The 19,623-nt window shown below is 49.1% G+C and overlaps 1 protein-coding gene across 5 annotated transcripts in view; it reads right to left on the bottom strand.

The window, feature by feature from the left end:
- The window catches only part of lypd6b (LY6/PLAUR domain containing 6B), a 307,705-nt gene extending 288,793 nt beyond the window's left edge, over positions 1 to 18,912 (bottom strand). For 2 of the 5 annotated variants that reach the window (XM_072471272.1, XM_072471234.1), the window contains exon 1: positions 18,504 to 18,683. The gene's annotated coding sequence lies outside the window, so the exon portion shown is untranslated. Of the gene's footprint in view, positions 1 to 18,503; positions 18,684 to 18,804 lie in introns of those variants that run through there. The other 3 variants (XM_072471251.1, XM_072471262.1, XM_072471242.1) reach the window with 3 other exon arrangements.
- Positions 18,913 to 19,623: the final 711 nt, after the last annotated feature.

Raw genomic sequence — 19,623 nt, forward strand, 5'->3', positions numbered from 1 at the left:
GCCCACTGCAGCATGGGATGTTGAGCAATTTAGGATGAGCAGAGGGTATGACAAACCGCAAGTTCCATGTTTCTTTCTTTCCTTCTTTCAGGGGCTGGTTTCGCACAGTGGGCTAAATAGCTGGCTTGTAATGCAGTACAGTGCCAGCAGCGCAGGTTCAATTCCCGTACCAGCCTCCTCGAACAGGCGACGGAATGTGGCGACTAGGGGCTTTTCACAGTAACTTCATTGAAGCCTACTTGTGACAATAAGCGATTATTATTATATTATTATTTCTTCTAATCTTTTTAACAGTTGCGAGATATGTTTTCATCAGGGCATCAAATGTATTAATACCAGTGCTAAGGACAGCAAGTCTTTGACTTTTCTCTCAATGAACAATAAAACAGGTAATTGTGCTTGCAAACAAGATTTATTTGTCAGGTGACAGAAACTCTGAATGCAGTGATTACGGGCCAAATGCTGATAGAACAGAACAAAATACCTCAATGTAAATGGCCTGGATACTTTGAGGTCGAACGATGAAGTGCAGTACTTGGTAACAGTTCAGATTCCTTTTTTTCAGGGACTACTTGTTAAATGGCTAATTATTAACCCATGGCTAAGCTTCATTGCTTGAACAAATATATGCTGTAATAGAATTGACAAGAAGCAGTTAATGGTAAAACCTGGAGACCCGACCATTGCTTAGACAAGGGTTAACTATAATGGAAATTTGCTGAATGCAGTTGGATTTACAGCAACAACATGCATTTATATGGTGCTTTTAGCATTTATTTCTGTTTGTTGTTCCTTGGTGTACCAATATAGAATTAGATCAGGAATTGGAGAAGGTGACCTCCTACTGGTTCCAAACTGGCCAGCTTTATTTATACAGGGAGTCTGCTAATGATTTCTCTGCCCCCCTCATTGGGGAAGCTCATACTCCCACAGGATTGTGGGATTATCATTAGTCCCCAGCCAATGGTAAGCAGGCAGGTTATAACATCCCTCCCCCCCCAAAGTCCAAGGAATCCACCGAAGACCCTGGCGAAGGAGGGCGTCGGACTCGTTTTGCCGCAGGCAAATTTGCACGAGGCGCTGGATCGGGCGGCGTGTAACGAGACGGAGACCGGCGCTTCCGTGATGAACGGCGTAACAGTTGTACATCCACGGCCCGTGGACCCGAGGATTCCCCCTCTGATGCGTCCTGTGTCTCCATCTCGGAGTCAGAGTCTGCTGCCTCTGTCATCTCGGCGTCTCTATCTCCGCGCGGTTCTGTAACGACCTGCGCAGGCTTTGAGTGAGGCACCAGAGGAAGATTATGAGGACTACTTTCCATTGTCTCTGGTCTCTGCGGCTGTAGAAATGAGCTCCAGAGGCGGGGAATCTTTGGAAGGGATAGTCTTCTGGACCGAACGTGGTCTACATGTTTGCGCTGGAGACGACCCTGGACTTGCACCTAGTAAGATATAGGGCCCGTTTGGCGAACGATTACGCCAGGGACCCACTGGGCACCACCAGCAAAATTGTGAACGAACACTGGGTCACCGGGCGCAAACTGCCAAATCGGCCAACGCCGAGAAAAACCCTGTCCCTGCCGTTCTTGTGTGCGGCGTACTTTTGCGCCAATGTCTGGGAAAACCACACTAAGGTGGGTGTGATGTCTCCGGCCCATTAGGAGTTCTGCGGGAGCCACCCCAGTCCCCGCATGGGGGGTGGTCCAATACAAAAACAAAAATCGAGTCAGTCTCGTGTCCATTGACCCGGAAGATTGCTTCTTTAGGCCTCGTTTGAATTTCTGCACTGCGCGCTCCGCCAACCCATTTGAAGCCGGGTGGTAAGGGGCAGTGCGGATATGGCGTATGCTGTTCATCTTCATGAACCTTGCAAACTCCTCGCTGGTGAATAGAGTGCCGTTATCCGTGACCAGCACCTCGTGGAGGCCATGCGTACTAAAAGACAAACGCATCTTCTCAATTGTTACGCAGGACGTTGTGCCTAGCATCTTATGCACCTCTAGCCATTTAGACTGGGCGTCGATTAATAAAAGGAACATGGATCCTTGAAAAGGGCCTGCGAAATCCGCATGCAAGCGCGCCCAAGGCCTCCCTGACCATTCCCAGTGATGTAGGGGCACGGCCGGCGGAAGCTCCTGATGCTCCTGACAAATGGAGCAGTTTTGGGCCACCTTCTCAATGTCGGCGTCGAGGCCTGGCCATCAAACATAACTCTGGGCCAACATTTTCATTTTGGTCACACCTGGATGCCCATTGTGCAAGTCTCTTAGTATCAGCTCCTGTCCTTTTTCCAGGACAATCACACCCGTCCCCCACAAGAGGATGCAGTCTTCCACGCTGAATTCTGACAGCTTGGAGGAAAATGCCGCAACTCGCCTGGGAGCTGTCTATGCTGTCCACCATACAGGACTATGTGTCGAACCTTTGACAGGACTGGCTCCGTCTGGGTCCACTCACAGATCTGTGATGCCGTGACAGGCAAGGTGTCCATAAACAACAGGGGTCATCGTAGTTCCTGCAATGTCCAATGGTTCCCTCGAGTAGGTGGCCAACCTGGCCTGTGTGTTGGTTAATATAAGGGTCTGTATACCCTACTTGATGCGGTCGAATGTCCTCTGGGCAATCACGGAGACCGCTGCACCAGTGTCCAACTCCATCTCAAGCGGGTGACCATTGACCCGTACTGTCACCTTAATGTGGGCCACACGGGGAGCTGCCACACAATGCAGCTGCAGGCAGTCGTCCTCCGTCTCCACGTCCTCAGGAGTAGTCGCCGCAGGTTCATCCACATGGAAGGTACGGCCCCTGTGCTGGTCCCAGTTTCGGTCGGAACGCCCCCAGGGCCGGCGCCCACGGTTGGGTCGAAGCCTACAAGTCTGACACGGACATGGCTCCTCATCCATTGGTTCTGGAGAAGGCTCCCTTCGGGGAGGAATGTCCGACGGCCACTGGCGTCGATCCGGACGTCGCCTCGCCCAAGGTACCGCAGGAGTGCGGGGGACGTTTTCGGACGGAAGGGGTTGCGCCCCAAGGCATACACTTCCATTCCCCGTAGCTCCTGCACTCCTCGTTCTGCGCTCTCTCGGGACAATACTATTTGAATGGCCTGTTGAAAAGTCAATGTTGGCTCAGCTAACAACTTTCTCTGGGTGGCCGCATTGTTAATACCGCAAACCAAACGGTCGCGTAACATTTCTGACAAGGTCTCACCATAGTCACAGTACTCCGCAATCCTGCGTAGCCTGGATAGAAAGTCGGCAAGGGATTCTCCTGGGGTCCTCTCAGCGGTATTATACCGGTAACGTTGGACTATCGTGGGCGGGGTTGGGTTAAAATGCTGCCCCACTAAATTCACAAGTTCATCAAACGTTTTGGTGTCCGGCGCAGCTGTGTACGTAAGGCTCCTAATCACCCCAAACATATGCGGGCCGCAGGCGGTGAGCAATATGACCACTTGCCGCTCATTTTCGGTGATATTGTTCCCGCCAACCTTTTTTGGTCACGAAGGGCAATTTATCATAGCCAATCCACCTAACCTGCACGTCTTTGGACTGTGGGAGGAAACCGGAGCACCCGGAGGAAACCCACGCAGGAGAACGTGCAGACTCCACACAGACAGTGACCCAGCAGGGAATTGAACCTGGGACCCTGGCGCTGTGAAGCCACAGTGCCAATCACTTGTGATACCGTGCTGCCATGCTTCCTTCTTTATTCTCCCCATGATAAGCATCCTCAATGCTGTGTAGCAGTGAATATTGATTTGCTGGGGGAACCATGGGCGGGATTCTCCAATAATGGGGCTATGTCCCCACGCCGGCATAAAAAATGACGCCAACCACTCCGGCGTCAATGGCTCCTGAAAGTGAGCGGAGCCCTACAGGGGCCGGAGTGGAGTAAAGTAGGCTCCCACGGAACCAGCCCGCCCACCGATCGGGAGGACCCGATCGCAGGCCAGGCCAGCGTGGGGGACCCCAGGGTCGGATCCCCCCCTCCTCCCCCCAAGGACGGCCCCCGCACACTTACCTTCCAGGTCCCACCGTGCAGGACCTGAGTAATCCACGCCGGCGGGACTCGGCCAAACTCGTCGGCCGCTCGGCCAGCCAGGGCCCGGAGAATCGCCGGGGGAGGGGGGAGGCGCTGTCAACGGCCTCTGGCCGGCACGGCGGCAATCCCGTTAGCACCCGAAAAACGGCGCCGGAGAATAGGGAAGCCAGCGTCGGGGTGGTGAGGCAGGATTCGCGCCTCCCCCCCGGGGATTCACCGACCCAGTGCAGGGTCGGAGAATCCCAGCCATACATGTGTTTGATTATTTGCACATCAACTCTAATGAACTGAGATCTCACAGATGCTTCTCTGGTGGGTTATGACGTTCAATAAGATTACAGCAGGGGAACGTTTAATAGTAGATAACTTAAGAGGTGGGCAAAGACAGATTTGGGCTGATTGGTGAAGGTGGAGAGATGCAAGTACAGAGGTTTAGAAAGAGGCTTTCAGAACGTGGAGGGATGCTAACTGAAGTCTCTGCCAATAATGGTACGGTGTACCTCAGGATGCACTATAAGAACAGAGAATGTGACTGACGGCATAGAGCTGTATTATATTGCAAAGGCAGTGGAAAGGATGGCCATATATTGTTGGAGATCTGTGCACCAAAGCTAACTACTTTCCCAGCCAAGCTGTTGCACTGCAGCAATGGCACTAACATCTACCCAACAATGTGGAATAGTGCCCAAGAATGCTCTATCCACAAAAACAGGAAAAATCTAACCTGGCTAATTACACCCAGCCTATGAGCCTTCTTGGAATCATTATCAAAGTGATGTCATTAATAGTGTTATTAAGTAACACATAATTGTCAATAGCCTGCTCACCAACACACATTTCACATTTAGTCAGAATCACTCAGCTCCAGACTTCAAGAGAGGTGAAGTTGGCTACCCTTGACATCAGAGCAGCATTTGGGTGAGGACAACAGCAAGACACCCAACCAAAACTAAGGTAAGTGGTGTTAAAAGGGAAATGTGCCGTTTGATTGGAATCATATCAAACACTAAATATAAAGTAATAATAATAATAGATGGCTGAAAGAGACCAATCACCATGGCCCTCAGACCTTGCTCCAACAATCCCTCGGGGAAAGAACACTTGGCCCAACCACTTTGGTTTCTTCATTACTGATTGCCCCACCAAGGGAGCGGGTAATTCGCTGACAACTCCTCCATTGATACAGCAGCTCGTGCCAGTAGGGTCTCGGCAACATTCAGGTTTGAGCTGACAGGTGCCAGGTAATGATCAAATCGCGGGCTTTGAAAGCAGACCAAGGCAGGCCAGCAGCACGGTTCGATTCCCGTAACAGCCTCCCCGAACAGGCGCCGGAATGTGGCGACTAGGGGCTTTTCACAGTAACTTCATTTGAAGCCTACTTGTGACAATAAACGATTTTATTTTCATTTCATTTCATCTTGAACAAGAGAAAAGCCATTCAATCTTCAGTGACACCAAATAACATTACCAATTTATCAGCAACCAAGGTGCTCAGGTTACCATCGAGCGGAGAGTTATTTGGATATACCATGACAAAACCGCACCCACAACATCAGGACAGGGGCTGCCTATTCGCTTCCTGATCCCTCAATGCCTCTTCACCATACAAAGGCTTAATTAATGGCATGACAGAATACTCACCCAGATTGGGTATTCCGAGAGCTACTCCGCTCCAGTCTTTATCATATGGACTTAGACAACTGAAACATTCCAGATATTTAATAATTTCCAAGAGAGTTCACTTGACAGCCCATCACCCATTACAAAGATACTGGGGCTGCAGGATATACAATTTACAGGATGCGGCCCACCAAGGGTATTTTGAGAACTTTTCCCACCCCTGAATCGGCACCACAATGAGGTAGAAGAGCAGAAATGGAGTGGGAACAACATTAGCATCCAACACCATCAGCATCCAACTTCTCCTCCGTGCACCCAATGTCCCGATTCTTGCACATCAATTCTGTTCCTTTTTTTAACAAACAATTTTATTGAGGTATTTTTTGGCATTGTAAACAGTTACAGAAATATGCAAGCATCAACGGAAAACCAACACTTCAACCAAACCATAATGCACATACCCGCTCCTCTCCCAGAGACATGACCCGCCTATTTATCCCTCCTACTCTGCTCCAATATCTCCCCCCCCCCCCCCCCCCCTGCTGACGTTCACTCTCCCGCGAAGAAGTCGATGAATGGTTGCCACCTTCGGGCGAACCCCAGTACAGATCCCCTCAAGGCGAACTTGATTCTTTCCATACCCAGAAAACTTGACATGTCCGAAAGCCATAGTCCGGTCTTCGGGGGTTTTGAGTCCCTCCATGCCAGCAGTATTCGCCGCCTATGAAGGAAGCAAAGGCCAGAACATCGGCCTCTTTCTCCCCCCGGACTCCCGGGTCTTCCGAAACCCCGAAAATTGCCACCCCTGGACTCATCACCACCCTTGATTTCAGCACCCGGGGCATGACATCTGCAAATCCCTCCCAGTACCCCCTAAACTTAGGGCATGTCCAAAACATGTGAACATGGTTCGCTGGTCCTCCTGCGCATCTAGCGCACTTGTCCTCTACCCCAAAGAATTTGCTCATCCGAGCCACTGTCATGTGGGCCCGGTGAACAACCTTAAACTGAATCAGGCTGAGCCTGGCACATGTTGCCGTTGAGTTTACCCTACTCAGGGCTTCCGCCCATACCCCATCTTTCACCTCCCTGCCGAGCTCCTCCTCCCATTTGTGTTTCAGCTCCTCCGTCTGGGACTCTTCCCCCTTCATGAGCATCTTGTAAATATCCGAGACTCTACCCTCTCCTCCTTCTCCTCCAGAGACTATTCTGTCCTGGATCCCTATTGGCGGGAGGCGTGGGACCTGTCTGTGTACAAGGTCCCGCACCTGTAAGTACCTAAAGTCATTTCCCCTTTCCAGCCCAGCTTTCTCCTCCAACTCCCTCAAACTCACAAAGTTCCCCTCCAGGAACATATCGCCCACCCTCCTCACCCCCGCCCGCCGCCATGCTCGAAACCCTCCATCCATGTTCCCGGGGGCGAATCGTTGGTTATCACAAATTGGAGCCCAGACCGATGCACCCACCTCCCTTGCATGCTTTCTCCACTGGCCCCAAATCCGCAGGGCAGCCCACACTACTGGGCTGGTGGAGTACCTGGCCGGCGCAAGCGGTAGGAGACGTGACCAAGGCTGCCAAACTGGTGCCCCTGCACGAAGCCGCCTCCACTCACTCCCAGATAGACCCTGTACCCACCATCCACTTCCTTATCATGGCTATGTTAGCCACCCAATAGTAGTTGATCAGACTCGGCAACGCCAGTCCCCCCTCGCTGCGGCTCCTTTCAAGCATCGCCTTCTTCACCAGTGAAGATTTTCCCGCCCAGACAAAGCTCATGATGATTTTGCCGGTCTTTTTGAAGAAGGACCGTGGGATAAAGATCGGGAGGCACTGGAAGATGAACAAGAATCTAGGGAGGATTGTCATCTTTACCGTCTGCACCTTCCCCGCAAGTGACAGCGGGAGTGCATCCCATCTCCGAAACTCCCTCTTCATTTGTACCACAACTCTAGTCAAATTTAACTTTTGTAACCTGCCCCAGTCTCGTGCCACCTGTATCCCCAAGTACCGGAAACTTTCCTCCACCAGCCTAAATGGCAGCTCCTTCAGTCTATTCTCCTGGCCCCTCGCCTGCACCACAAACATCTCACTCTTGGCCATATTTAATTTGTACCCTGAGGACTGGCCAAACGTCCTCAATGTTTCCAGTATATTTTCCATCCCGGCCAGTGGGTCCGACACGTACAGGAGCAGGTCATCCGCATAGAGAGAGACCCTGTGCTCCATGCCCCCCCCACCCCCCCCACACCCCCCCCCCACACACCCCCCCCACCCCCACACCCCCAACCCCCCCACCCCCCCCACCCCCCCCACCCCACCCCACCCCCACCCCCCCCCACCCCCCCCACCCACCCCCCCCCACCCCCACCCCCACCCCCCCACCCCCCCACCCCCCCCCCACACCCCCACACCCCCCCACGCACCCCCCCCACACCCCCCACCCCCCCCCACGCACCCCCCACCCCCACCCCCCCCCCACCTAGTCATTCCCTTCCACCCCTTTGCAGCTCTCAGCGCCATCGCCAACAGTTCTATGGCCAGCGCGAACAGCAACGGGGAGAGTGGGCATCCCTGTCTGGTCCCGCGATGTAGTCTGAAGTAATCTGACATTATCCTGTTCATCCGTACGCTAGCTTTTGAGGCCTGGTACAATAGTCAATTAACGAGTCCCTCCACTATCCCAAACCGTCCGAGTACCTCCCACAAATAGTCCCACTCCACCCGTTCGAAGGCCTTCTCAGTGTCCATTGCCACAACTGCCTCCACCTCCTTGCCCGTCGGGGGCATCATAATCACATTAAGCAATCTTCTCAAGTTGGCTGTCAGCTGCCTCCCTTTCACAAACCCTGTTTGGCCATCCCCAATCACCTCTGGTACGCAGTCCTCAATTCTAATCGCCAGGACCTTGGCATCCACATTGATCAGGGAGATTGGCCTGTATGACCCGCAGGATTCCGGGTCCTTGTCCCGTTTTAATATCAGCGAGATGGTGGCCTGCGACATCGTCGGAGGCAGGATCCCTCTGTCCCTCGCCTCATTTAAAAACCCTAGTCAGGACCGGTCCCACTATCTCCGAGAGCGTTTTGTAAAACTCTACTGGGTATCCATCCGGTCCCGGGACTTGCCCCGACTGCATGGCCTTTAGGCCCCCCAGTATCTCCTCCGCTCTAACCGGGGCCCCCAGCCCGTCCACTAGTCCCCTGCCTACTTTTGGGAAGGTTAGTCCGTCCAGGAACCGTTTCATCTACTCCGGCTCTTCCGGGGGTTCTGAAGTGTAAAGCTTAACTATAAAAGTCCCGAAATACCTTATTCAGTCCTGACGGGTCCTCCACTCTGCTCCCCTTCCCGTCCACCACTCTATTTATTTCCCTAGCCACCTCCCTCTTCCTGAGTTGCTGCACTAGCGATCTGCTGGCCTTCTCCCCATGCTCATACACCACTCCCCTCGCCTTCCTAAGTTGTTCCATGGCCCTACTCGTGGATAGCACGCACAGTTCCGCCTGCAATCTCCATCTCTCCCTGAGTAGGTCCTCCCTCGGGGACCCCGCATGCTCCTTGTCTATCCGGTGACTCTCCTTAACCAATCTGTCCATTTCTGCTCTGTCCGCCCTGACCCTGTGAGCCCGAATTGAGATCAGCTCCCCCCTCACTACTGCCTTCAGCGCCTCCCACAGGGTCGCTGCTGAAACCTCCCCCGTATCGTTCACCTGCAAGTAATTTTGCATACACTGCCACAGTCTCTCACATATCCCCTCCTCCGACAGCAATCCTACATCTAACCTCCATTGCGGGCGTTGGTAATTCGCCCCCCCCCCCCGACCTGCAGGTCCACACAGTGCGGGGCATGGTCCGAGATAGTGATTGCCGAGTATTCCGTATTCTTTACCTCCCCTACACAGTCCCTGCTCAAGATAAAGAAATCAATCCTAGAGTACACTTAATGAACATGCGAGTAGAACAAGTAGCCCCTTCCCGTCGGCTGTCCTTCTCTCCATGGGTCCACTGCCCCCATTTGCTCCATGAAGCCTTTCAGTTCCCTTGCCTACCCGTTCTGGGACATGACCAGTCTAGCCCCGGGTAGAGGACCGTATTAAAGTCTCCCCCCATCACCAACTTGCGTGAGTCTAGGTCTGGGTTCTTCCCCAGCACTCTTTTAATAAAGTCAGCGTTGTCCCAGTTCGGAGCATGTATGTTCACCAGCACCACTCTTCTCCCCTCCAGCTTGCCCCTTACCATAAGGAATCTGCCCCCGCCATCTGCGATTACGCCCTCCGCCTCAAATTGAACCCGCTTATTGATCATAATTGCTACCCCCCTGGACTTAGAATCCAAGTCCGAGTGGAAGACCTGGCTGATCCAGCCCTTCCTTAGCCTAGTCTGGTCGGTCACTTTCAGATGTGTCTCCTGCAACATAATTACATCCGCCTTCAGAGCCCGCAAGTGTGCGAACACACGTGCCCTTTTGACTGCCCCATTTAGTCCTCTGACATTCCAGGTGATCAGCCTGGTTGGGGGGCACACCGCCCCCCCCCCTCCCCCGGTCAGCCATAACCTTTCTTGGGCCCGCCCCCGGCCCATGCGCCATGCCATTCCTGGCTCGCCTCTTGGCCGCCTCCACCCCGACCTCCTCTCCATTACCTACTTCAGACCCCTCCCATATCAGCAGAATAACTCCCCCCTCCCCCCCCCATTCCCCCCCGAGCAACATCTCCTGATAACGCCACCCCTGCCATTCACTGGCTGTATTCTCCCCCCCACCTGACTCCCTTGACTAGCCAATCTGCTAGCCCGGTGACTCATCGCTCCGGCGCCCCCTTGTCTCACTCCCATTGCTTCCCCGACCTCATCTCCCCACTCCCCAGCACACCATCCCCCCACTCCGACCCACTGGAGCAACCTCACTAAAATGGGAAAGATCAAACAAGATGTAAACATCAAACAGCAACGCGAGGCTGCTCCAGGTACAATACAGTTCCAGCTGTGTACACAGAAAAGTGTTAACCCACGTCCCTTTCTGAGCACCAAAAAATATATATCTCTATATAACACCGCAATAACCCAGTACCCGTACATCCCCCATCCAAAACAAACATAAAAACCTTAGACATAAAAAAAAACAACCAACATCTTTAATCCCCATTGCTTACCGGCCACCTTTATGTTACAATGAATGCTCCAGCACACCCAGAGAACACGACGAAAGGTACCAACAACAGCAGAAAAAAGAGAAAAGGAAAAAAAAAGAGCATACGAGAGGGGGATCTCCTCCCCCCCCGCACCCTCCGTAGGCAAAAGCTGCCCAAAAATACAACGCATGGCACCTTTAACGCAGTAAACAATCGACCGTCAGTCCAGGCACAGTAGGCATCCCCAAACGATAACTCTCGGAACCTAGCTTGCGTCCATGGGTCCTTTTTTTCGGGACCAGCCCCTGATCCCTCGCGAAGTCCATTGCTTCTTCGGGCTCGGAGAAGTAGTAGTGTTGGCCCTGATGCGTAACCCAAAGACGGGCCGGGAAGAGCAGACCAAACTTTTCGTGCTTTTTAAATAACACCTCCTTAACTTGTTTAAAGGCTGCTCGCCGCCTGGCCACCTCCTGGCTTAGGTCCTGGTAAATGCAAAGAACACTGTTATTCCGAACACTGTTATTCCACGTGCTGCTCTTAGTGCTCTTTGCCCACTGCAACACCCGCTCCTTCTCCACAAACCTGTGGAACCTGATCACCGATGATCCTCAGATTTTGTCTGCGGGCTCTATTTTCCAGCTCCTCTACTCTGTCCAGCAGTCTTCTCTGTCTCTCCTTCAACCCATCGACTTCTAGCGCAGCAATAATCTGCACCTTGTCTTTGTCCTTTCCTCTCCCGTTTTCTCTGCTTTATGCTCTCCCGTGGTTCCATGCATCTCTGCCCGTTCCTCAGCACCTCCATGGCCATCTTTCCAGCACTCCACAGTCCCGCAAAACCGGGGAACCAGGTCCTCAAATCCCACCGGAGTGAGAGCCACCAAATGTGCGGCTCACTCCCTCATCGCCGCCACCGGAAGTCCCGGCAATTCTGTTCCTTTATCATCACTGGGTGTTTTTCCCGAAATTCCCTACCTGTCACTACTGTGGGAACATAATCAGCACAAGGATTGCAGTAGTTCAGGGGAAGGCCTACCACACCTTTTTGGCGAAACTAGGTGTGGACAATATATGCAGCCTTGCCAACTCCACATTCGTTTCAGAGGAACAAATAAATATTATAAAACTAAGAGAGTGGGTTTGATTAGAGAGAAGTGTTTTGAAAACTTTCTGAAAGAGGAGAGAGAAGTGGGGAGAAAAAGGGGAACAGGAAGTGAGTTTCAGAGAGTGGAACCAAGGTGGGTGAATGTTCTGCAACTAATAGTGAGAGAAAGTGAGACGTGATGTATGAAATGCCAAGTTTCGGATTTTATGAAATGAAATGAAATGAAAATCGCTTATTGTCACAAGTAGGCTTCAAATGAAGTTACTGTGAAAAGCCCCTAGTCACCCCATTCCGGCACCTGTTCGGGGAGGCTGTTACGGGAATCGAACCGTGCTGCTGGCCTGCTTTCAAAGCCAGCAATTTAGCCCTGTGCTAAACAGCCCCATGATCCCCTCCCAACTGTTGGAATATCACAGTCACGTCAAAATAAATGGCATATTTAAATGGCCTGCCATTTCCACCAGTGGGAGCCACACCATGAAGGTGGCTGTAAAATCCTGGCCCAAGGGCCAAGTGAATCACTACCCTTTTGCTTGAGGCCCATTGCAGAATGAAAATATCATGATTGTACTCTGCAATGCTACCACACGCTGTAGCTGTAGCACCTGATATCACAGGATGCTGGTCAAAGAACCAATCCCCTTAATCCCCCAAAACCATTGCACTGGCAGGAGAATCACAATCAGTCCAGAGAACGTTTACTCGGTTTATTCCGGGTATGGAGGGATTTTCGAATGAGGAGAGGTTGAGCAGGTTGAGGCTGTACTCATTGGAGTTTAGAGGAGAGGTCACCTTATTGAGGCATAAAGGATTCTCAGGTGGCTTGACAGGGTAGATGCTGAGAGGTTGTTTCCCCTTAGAGAGAGTGTAGGAACAGAGGGCATAATCTCAGAGTCCATTCAATAATAATAATAATCTTTATTAGTGTCACAAGTGGGCTTACATTAATGCTGCAATGAAGTTACTGCGAAAATCCCCTAGTCGCCACATTCCGGTGCCTGTTCGGGTACACTGAGGGAGGATTCAGAATGTCGAGCAAGCACATCTTTTGGACTTGTGGGAGGAAACCGGAGCAGACACGGGGAGAACGGGCAGACTCCGCACATACAGTTACCCAAACCAGGAATCAAATCTTGGTCCCTGGTGCTGTGAAGCAACAGTGCTAACCATTGTGCTACCATGCCACCAGACAGCGGTGAGGAGGAATCTCAGAGGATAGTGAATCTGTGAAATTCTTTACTACAAAGGTCTTGTAGAGTTTGGGTAATTAAGAATGCTCAAGGCTGAGATAGATAGATTTTTAATCTGTAATCTGGTTATAGAGATAAGGAGGGAAAGTGGAGTTGAGGATTATCGCATCAAATCAGTCATGATCTCATTGAATGGCTTATTTCTGTTCCTGTGTCTAATGGTCAGAAACGATGTTGTTTCTAAATTGCTCACAAATGCTAGCAAGACTGTCCTTGAATTAGCTCATCTACTCTGATCACTCAGTTACAAGTGAATGCCCAGGGAGAGGTTTACTGAGGGCAACACACCAGAGATTATTTCTGTTAAAGATTACATTAAATTTACGCGCATGTTGTCTTGGTCCCCACTTACAAGCAAATGACTCACTCCAGATGGGACTCACATCTTGACTGCAGGGGACAAAGCACATTACAAACTACCTGTAGAACTCTCACAGAAAAAAATGTTTTTTCCAACATATGCCCCATGGACAAATGTCTAACAAGCTCATCTTTCGGGACTTGTGGGAGTAGGGGGTCCTTTAAGGAAATAAGCTAAAACTATACTGGAAAATAAAATGATTCTTGAAAAATGACTGAATCTGCAGAAGCATGATCAAATTATAAAAATTGATTGAACTATTGAACCCTGACCATGACTGTCTATAGATACTGACAAATATTTCAAAAGATGAACTGTACAAATATGTCTAGAGAATCAATATGAAGGTACATATGAATTTGCAAAAATCGAGTAACAATGGTATAAGCTGAGGCTAGGTATGACGCAAGGAGTTTGACCATGGGAAGAACGCCATGGGAACAGTGCTGTACCTTTTATTGGGCCCATCAACTAGGGAACAGTGCTGTATCAGGGAAGGAATAATTAATTTGGAGTAATTGATTAATGTCCAATTAACCAATCACCTGTTAAGTGACTGACACTTTCCTGAACGAATCAGGGGGGTCTCAGCTGAGAATTAGAACCAATGAAAGTAAATAAGGAGCTAAACCATAGATAAGAATTCCCTTAAGAATGTGATCAGTATGAATGATCAGAAGAAGAACTTTAGCCTTCCGAGATTCTTGTAGCATCCATGGAAATTACTTTTATTTTGAAACATCTATTGAAACTACTTTTATTTTGAAGCCTTTTCTTTTACTCTTCCTTATCTCAAAACTCAAATCTCAAATATTTTTCGCTATATTCCCAAAAGTTTCTGTATTATTTTCATCTGAGTTTCGATTCAATTTTGTGCAAATGTGTGAAGTGAATTCTTGAAAAATAAAGAGCGTTTGGACACCTCTCCAACTGGACCGAGTACCTTATTCCAAGGAGAGATAAGAAATCTTACAGCGCCTTAATGTCAATCTTATTGTTTTGGCTTATTGCCTGAAACAATTGAACATGGCCTTATTCTCAATTTATAACCTCCCTCATTTATTGAATCCTATTCTTAAAATTAATGTTATACACCATTTAGATGCTATTGTGCATGTAGTAATAACAGAAAAAGATAATGATGCTTCAACATTGCAATTCAATTACTGGATGAAAAGGAAGTTTGCATTCACTCAATTTTGCCAATCAAAATATTAATGAAATATATTTTAGTAACTGTGGGTCTCACAGGAAGGCTGGAACAGTGGAATGTACTTTGGTACATGTGACAATAAATCATTCAATCAATGGGAAATCTTCCACTTTTGGTACCAGAGTAAACATCGCACACTCACAGGTCACAGGTAGAAGAGCTGGATATAAAGTAGTGCTCAACACCAACAATATGCCTATATCCCATCTTGTGGAAACTACCTCTGATTACACCACTTTGAGTTTTCCCTAATTTTGTGCTTCAATCCATCTTCCTTACTGTCTCTCTCTGAGATTCATAGCTTGTTTGAAACTTTGCAGCATTTCATATTGCAGGACTGCACACTGTAGGAACTGAGTTATATTTGCCCAAACACATTCGACAAAGAAATTCCGCAAACTAGCGAAGCAAAAAGCTTGGATTCAAAGAATCACTCAGGATTCCTTTCAAACGCTCTTGATCGATATACAAAAGCTGTTTTAATACTGCATTTTGACCAGCTGGCATAACAAGGTTACGCTCGCACAGGTTCATGTGGCCCTTCTTGATCAGCACTGACTCACCAATAGCACTTGCCCCAGCTAAGTCGTAAAGTTATAGATTCAAACCCCACTCCAGCAGTTGAGCACATAATCTAGGCTCGCACTTCAGTGCTGAGTGCTGCAATGTCACAGCTGTATTTTACAGATCAGATATTATGTTGCATCCTCACTATACTCCTGGTCGTCTGAAAGATGGGCCTGACCATGTTGCTGTGGAATGTTCCAAGCAGTTAGACCTTAGGTAACATCCTGGAGGCCCTGCCTGAAAAGGAGATGGTCGACCTTGTCAGGTGGTTCCCTGAACAGACTGTCAAAGTCATGTGGCGGAATGCCTCATTGTCAAAACTTTCCAACAAGCTCCAAGATGTTACTTGGCCGGTGGTGAGAAATACCCTCCCTGTCAAATCCTTCCAACATGCCTGGGGTCTCACCCCCTCTATAGGTTGCTCTTAAGGTGGCTGTGGTGGGGAAGAAGCTATAGTCCAGCTCCTTCTAAAGTGCCTTTGAAAAGAAGGCCTGCAGGGAAATGCAGTGTTTTTTGTTGATATTCATCCCGAGCAGCTTTGTGAAGCAGCACTCTGTGCTCTATAGGCTGTTCCCAGGAATACATACCGAGGTAAACGTCAACTGTGGCTGGGAATCATCACCTCAGTGAAAGACGGTCTTTGATCTGCCAAAGTTTGCTGGTCTTCCAATGCAGAGAGTTTTCCTCGACCGAGTGTTGCAGACTGGCACATTCCAAGTGTCAGGACTACATGCTGAGGGATTCACTGAAGCTTGCAGCAGCCACCACAGAGGTGCAATGGGGCCATTCAGTCATTGCACACCGAGGGATTTGAAGAACCCTTTGGACAGTATGCCTGACATTGAGTATACTTTATAAATATCAAGATTTTCAAAATGTATTGAGGCGCCTCAGAGAGGAGCATGTCGTAGGAAGAAAAGTTGAATTCTGTTGCACTTTCTTTCTTTTTTCAATTTGAAATGTTTTTTGCCCTCAAGCTGTATGTCTGACACAGAAATGTAAATATCAAGAGAAGTACGATGGTGCAAAGGCACCGAGGAATGGAACATACTGGATGGAGACAAATCAAATTCACGGCACTGTAAATTTTAAGTTGAGATGTTTTGTCATCTACTTTTGCAAATTTGATGAATAAAGAATTTTTTAAAATAAATTTAGAGTACCCAATTCTTTTTCTTTTGTCCCAATTTAGGGGCAATTTTGCGTGGTCAATTCACCTACGTGCACATCTTTGGGTTGCGAGGGTAAGACCCACGCAGACATGGGAAAATGTGCAAACTCCACATTGACAGTGACCCAGGGCCAGGATCGAACCCGGGTCCTCGCCGCGTGTGGCAGCAGTGCTAACCACAGTGCTACTGTGCTGCCCCGAATAAAGAATATTTTTAGGAGACAGAAAGACCAGAATATTTTTAGGAGACAGAAAGACCAGAATATTTTTAGGAGACAGAAAGATCTATGGCACTATTCAAAATACAAAAAAAGGGTTCTCCCAATGTCCTTGCCAATAACCCCCCCCCCCAACACTATTTATTTAAACTATTTATCTCATTGCAGTGGATTATTGATGTGCAAAGTCTGGCCGTCACATCACATCTGTATTTCACTTGTGTGATATCCTAAGGATAGGAAAGGTGCTCATTAGTTATTTTTCTTATTTCGACACATGAACACGTGTGCCCTAAGCATGAAGCGTTACCATGCAATTCATCATTCCCTCCATGGACCATGTCATTTTGTCACAATCTCAATCCAACCCACTGAGCTCCCAAATAAAGATTCAAGATTATTTCTGGTTTGCTCATCATTCTAAGTCAGAACTAACTATCCACTTTCCATCTCATATTAATCCTGCAGTCAGCTGTCATCTTTCTCAACATATTTCCGCAGCAATTGAGCAAACATCAGTCTTCAAATTTGGTTAACACCAATCATTCATTAATCCAGACTCGACACCTTAGCTCCCTCCTCTCGCCACAGATGCTAGCAGACCTGCTGAAATTGTCCAGCATTTTCTGTTTCTGTTCTAATCATTCACGCTCATGTTCTGGCCTCGATTTTCACATTTATATTTTGGCTCTCGATTTTCTTTTTACTAATCAGGCATTCGCCCAACTTTTTTTAAAAAATGTATTCATGGTCCCCTCAAACCTGGGGCAGCACAGTGGTTAGCACTGTTGTTTCACAGCATCAGAGTTCCAGGTTCGATTCCCGGCTTGGGTCACTGTCTGTGCGGAGTTTGCACATTCTCCCCGTGTGTCTGCGTGGGTTTCCTCCGGGTGCTCCGGTTTCCTCCCACAAGTCCCGAAAGACGCGCTGTTGGGTAATTTGAACATTCTGAATTATCCCTCTGTGTACCCGAACAGGTGCCGGAATGTGGCAACTAGGGGCTTTTCACGGTGACTTCATTTGCAGTGTTAATGCATGCCTACTTGTGACAATAAAGATTTTTAAAAAACAATCCATCCCACCTTTCATCATTAATTGAAATTCAACCTCTTCACTGCTGGAACTAAGCCAGCAACTTCACCAGAACTTTACAGAGCTCTTCCAACCTCAGGCATCCCAAGATATTTCAGGATGAAGTAGTCAGAGGAAAGGACAGCCCACCAAAAATAAACTTTCAGGGGGGAAAAAAGGGCCTCTGGTGAAGTTTGTCTTTGAATGGAGACAGAGAGAGATGGGAGATTACCGCATTAACTTCTCCGGCACAGTGTACAAAGAAAACTCCTTCCACTCTCAACCTTGGGAGCTGATTTTTTTCTCCCAGTCCCGAGTTTCAAAATGGGCTAGCAGTGATTAGGAAAGGTTGGGGTGGGGAGATGGGGGGGTGGGGGCACTCAGAGCAAAAATCAAGGTAGTCGTTGTGATCTGAAACATTCACCTGTATTGGGTTTCTCCCTGGAATGCGCTGGAATCCAGCAGGTGCTGGGGTCGGACCCAGCACTGCCCACCCCCAGCCCGCTCCCCTCCCCAGACAAACACCCACCCCGCTCAGTTTTAAAACCGCGAACATGGCAGGCGGTCGATTTCAAAAGGACAAACATTGCCACACACGCACACACAAAAATAAATCTGTCTCCTCTTTCCAGACTGGATACCAGCCGCGTTGGACTTAAAAACACAAAGCAATGCTAGTCAATGCGATCAATAGTCTGAAAATATATTGGAACCCATTGAGGCGCCTTTGTAAATACTCCTCAAACTCATCAAACACTTACTGCAGATCGGCGTTGAGTAGCGATCGATCCAGGCACTTTCAAACAGCTGTATCCCAAAGGAAGGTGACCCCCTCTTGATTCCCCCTCAAGGGTTAACGATGGGTTTACACGCAGAGGAAAGCCAGGCGCTGCTCTGCTTCGCGCGTCCCTTTGCTCCAATTGAAACAAAAGCTCCTCTGGACTGAGAAAGCGAGACTGACAGGTGAGGCTGGATCTGCCCAGACCCGTTGCTGTATTTGCATATTCAACACACAACTCCCCCAAAAATAGCTCGTTTCACTCACCGTTCCCGGTCTCTTACCATTTCACTCAATAGTTAATTTCAGGTTGATTTCCCGCAATGTATCTTTCAGCGCTCTCTCTCGCTCTGGTATAATTGAGCGCAGCTCTAGGATCTGGATGCAATCTTGTTTCGTGTGTTAATGAACCCCCCCCCCCCCTTATTTTTATTGGAAATCAAGTTTCTCTGCTGATAGAAGTCGAGGACAATGTCTTAAGACTGAGTGAAAGCCAGGAGGGGGTAATTAATAAAATGCAGCGAAAATTCAAATAAAAATGTTTAAACTTGGTTGAATAGTACTGAAGTGCATCGAGTGATTATATTTTATTTTCATCAGGTCCGCACTACAGATCCAAAAATACAGTTCTGTGCAGCGTCAACTGTGCATGCCACCACCTGGAATTTCGCCTCCAAACCGCACACCATCCTGACTTGGAAACATTGGCATTCCTTCACTGTGGCTGGATCAAAATCCTGGAATTCCCTCCCTAAAAGCACTGTGGGTGTACATACACCACATAGTGGTGACACAGTGGCACAGTGATTAGCATCGCTGCCTCGCAGGGGCCGGGTTCAATTCCGACCTCGGGTGACTGTGCGGAGTTTGCACTATGTCCCCGTGACTGCGTGGGTTTCTTCCAGCCGCTCTGGTTTCCTCCCACTGTCCAAAAATGTGCACGTTAGATGGATTGGCCATTCTAAATTGTCCCTTAGCATCCAAAAAGGCTGGCTTTTTGGGAGGGCGGGGCAGGGGCGAGCCTAGGTAGGATGCTCCTTTGGAGGGTCGGTGCAGACTCAATTGGCCGAATGGCCTCCTTCTGCACTGTCGAGATTCTATGA

The sequence above is a fragment of the Scyliorhinus torazame genome, chromosome 2 (genome assembly GCF_047496885.1).
Source record: "Scyliorhinus torazame isolate Kashiwa2021f chromosome 2, sScyTor2.1, whole genome shotgun sequence".
Classification (NCBI taxonomy): domain Eukaryota; kingdom Metazoa; phylum Chordata; class Chondrichthyes; order Carcharhiniformes; family Scyliorhinidae; genus Scyliorhinus; species Scyliorhinus torazame.